This window comes from Myotis davidii, unplaced genomic scaffold (assembly GCF_000327345.1).
Source record: "Myotis davidii unplaced genomic scaffold, ASM32734v1 scaffold225, whole genome shotgun sequence".
Taxonomy (NCBI): domain Eukaryota; kingdom Metazoa; phylum Chordata; class Mammalia; order Chiroptera; family Vespertilionidae; genus Myotis; species Myotis davidii.
In genome coordinates, this window is record NW_006296222.1 from 2,589,655 (window position 1) to 2,593,477 (window position 3,823).

The 3,823-nt window shown below is 33.4% G+C and overlaps 1 long non-coding RNA gene across 1 annotated transcript in view; it reads left to right on the plus strand.

Moving 5' to 3' along the window:
• The first annotated feature begins 1,309 nt into the window (after positions 1 to 1,309).
• LOC107184287 overlaps positions 1,310 to 3,823 on the plus strand; it is a 13,329-nt gene continuing 10,815 nt past the window's right edge. The window contains exon 1 of the long non-coding RNA XR_001515111.1: positions 1,310 to 1,394. This is a non-coding gene — a long non-coding RNA (uncharacterized LOC107184287). The remainder of the gene's footprint in view (positions 1,395 to 3,823) is intronic.

Below are 3,823 nucleotides of genomic sequence, written 5' to 3' on the forward strand. Positions count from 1 at the left end.
AGTAACTTGTTTTTATGCCTGTTGTTGTCCATGAGTCTCTGGGCATGATTATGTTTATGTTGAAAATCTCTTAGGTGTGCTTGAGGGTACTGGGGGTGTGTAGGACTTCAGAAGTATTCTTTCTATCTTGTTACGGTCCATTATTTGGATATTTAAAAAATTGCTGGATATTAAAATGATGGTAAATATTTTACCACTATTTGTCTAATTTAAAGACCCCTTAGTTTTTGTAGATATGTTGTTCTTACAAGTAAAAAGGAACGGAAATGTTTGGTCTATTATAGATTTTTAGGTAAAATGCAAATCCCAAGCAATTTATTAAAAGAGCATGTTGCTGGCTGGAATGGGTCAATGTTAACTGAATTCACAGCATATAAAAATCATAATGTGGCAAATTGTAGATGAATTCTTAAAATGGGTCAATAGCTATTATTTCTAGTTCTATAATTTGATGTGTCACCTAAAACAAGAAAGTACAATTTAGTATTATTAAGCTTATAAACCCAAAAGTGTCAAAAACATGTATGGTCAAGATAAATATTAATTTACTTGACATATTTTTCAAAAATGATATCATTTGTGTTGTTCTTATCCAACAGAAATTTAGTAAACAGTTATTTTAATGTGCTTTTACTTCAAAACCAAATATCTAAGGTTTCAAAGCACTGGCAAGAAAAAATATTAGGAAGTTTTCTGACTCAGGAACAAGCAATCCTAAATATAAATAGAAAGGTAGTTATATTTATATCCAAATATGTTCCATTATTCACTTGATAATGTAATTCTCCATTTAGGACAGAAAATGGTAAGTAACTGGTTAAAAAGTCAGTCTCTGCCTTTTAGTTAATCAGAAGTTTGATCGCTGAGGTTATTTCAAATGGAATCCCCTGGTGTGCCCTTTTACATAAATAAGAAAAATGTTCCTAATTAGCAACTCAGAAAGCATTCCTTCTTAATGTTTACAGCAATTGCTATTCAAACCATTTCTACTTTTCTGAAATATGTAACACCTTGGATAATGTTCTTGTAAAACATTTGTGATTAATTCACTACATAAAATAAAAGGTCCAGGAGCATTTAGGAAGAAGAGGTGTAGAAGGAGGAGGATATTGCTATAAACATGAACTGCTGGGAATATACCTTGTGTATTTGCATCACATTAATTTTTTATATCATAATCACATCTGAACAAGTAGCAAATCACACTATAGTTTGAATTCTAAATATTCTCTTGCATCCCCCAGACTAAACACCAGTTTGTTTTCAGAAAAATGCTCCTAATACTTCTCTTTTTATCCCCTCAGCTAATTTGGCAATGAGAAGAAAACTACACAGACTCAGCTGCCATCAGAGGAGATGTATGCCTCTCCATTCACGAGTGCCCTTCCCCTGAGGTATTTCTGATGGAAAATAGCTTTCCTACATTTAGGCAGCATTCCAGACTGAAAATAGGTACCAAAGAATGTGTATTCATATTTTGTTACAGGTGATAATGGCTTTATGGTAATGTCAGTGTAAGAGATGCATGCTAACAGATGAAAGAGTGAAATAAGCTGGAGGGGACCAACTGGGGGAAAGGGGAGACATATGTCATACTTTCAACAATAAAGAATTATTTTTAAAAAAGAGTGAAATGACATGATGATTAAAAATAATTTAATGGGATAGATGAGGAAAATCTTGATAATGGTTGAATCTGAATGACAGTTATATGGGGATTAATACTATTATGTATGTTTGACCATTATTATTTAAATATCAGGCACCAGGAGAATATAATTATGAAAGTATCAATTTAAATATGTGTTTTGAAAAACATTTAATAGCTCCTTAGTTATCCGGAACAAGTATATTTCCCATTAAGGCCACTATGTGCTTCAGCATATGGATGTATTTGCCCAACAACACTAGGTGAATGATGTGCTAGCCTCAATATGCAGTTTATTTTTCCTGAAAATATTTCTTTACGTATGTAAAATCAACTTAATATTAATGGCACAGCAACTTTACAGCCTCACTCATAGGACTGGTCGTGATGGTTGCATTTTTAAGGATAAATTCCAAATAGATTTTTGCTCCTCCTCCTTCTTTTTCATTGAAAAAAAAAAAAGATAATTAAAAGACCTATGATTTTACACCACCACCACCACCAGTAATACCATCTGAATCACTCAACTTCAAACACTGCCCAAAGTTTAAGTTATTTCATACCACAAATAAATAACTTGGCATTCCATTGTAATTATTTTAAGCTAGTTAAGTCATTAAGTATATTCTTCCTTTAAAAAAATGCCATAGAAATATTCCTTGGCTGGCTCACACACAGGCAATTGCTGAATTTGCTTATTTAGTTGACCAATAGATTGTAGTGTTTATGGCATTATTCATGAAAGAAATATACCTAGTGTTTAATATGTGGTTTTCAAACCCAGTGAAAGTCCTGAGTAGAACATTAAAAGAAGGAAGAGCAATTCAGTAATAAGCATTTCACTAGTAAGCATTTATCATGAGAACTAAGACAAAACGCCAAGTTCTCTATGCCTGTAATCTATAACAAATTACTATTGCTATCAACATTTGAAAAATAAATTTGGTGGAAGAATCCATAAAGATACAATAAGTTCCTGAGAAAACAATTAGTAGAGGCTCAAACATGCTTTAAAAGGATTTTATTTTTAAAGAATCCTTTGCTGTGTGTTAATAATGCATTTCCCTCTCACATCTAAAAATTAATGGTAAAATTTGTGCTGAGGAGGAGTGGAGAAGTTCAAGATTTTCCCAGCACTCCCCCACAAATAACAAAGGGGAGAGGAGGTATTTCACAATAGCAAGGGAATTCCTGCATATACAGAGCAAGATACCTTACATAACTGCGAATAAAAGCCCTTAGTTAGCCACAGGTTATATTGGCTTTCTCTACAAACCACATGCCATAAAAACTAGTGTTTCAAGTAAACATGATAGAGTTGGGAAATTTGAATTGTCAAAGTTAAGGAAAAATTCTGACCTACAAACCAAATTTGTAAACCAAAGGGAAATTTCAGTGAAGGCCATATAAAACATTAAATAATAGCAACCCTTTACAAAATTAGGCTGATTCCCTTAAAGAACTGCTCAGCTTACAGCATTCATTTTGTCAGTGTTTAGACTAGTCCTACGTTCCAGCCACAGTTCTTTGAAGAAGGTATAAAAGCCTTATTTTGGAATCCAGAGATAGTATAAGAACCAATGCACGATAAACATTAGATAATTTTCCAAGGTCTTGCTGAACCAGTGTTATAACAAGTGCTACCTTCAAATTTGGTAGCACAGTTCTCACTGTCCTACATCTTTGCACGCTTTTTATATATCTTGCAACAAAACATCTTTGACAACTTGTATACTGAGTAAAGGCACACTAGACCGAGGTAGTGGAACTTTGAGGCAGAACAGCCCTTTCATTTATTCCCCTCTGTTTTCCTGCACGCTTTAGATAAAATCACATGGGGCTACTTGATTCAGTTAGGGTCAAGTAAAAGTCTAAAAGGATAGGTAAGGTAAACAGTTAACCGGAATTTTTCCAGATTAACCCTTTACAATGGTTTAGACTTTCAACTCACTTAATAGGAATGTTCTACTACCTTGAATATCAACCTTTTCAGCTCCTAGAGTCCTCTTCAGTGATCCTCAGTAAGATTTCCTAACAATTAAAAAGAAATAGACTTAATCAAATAGAAAACCTACGCTGCATACAATTCATTTTCTTGATTTTTATTTTTTTCTCACAGAAGTATTTCAGCATAAGTGAATTAGAGTGGAGGAAAGCAAGAGAAAGGGTGTCAGG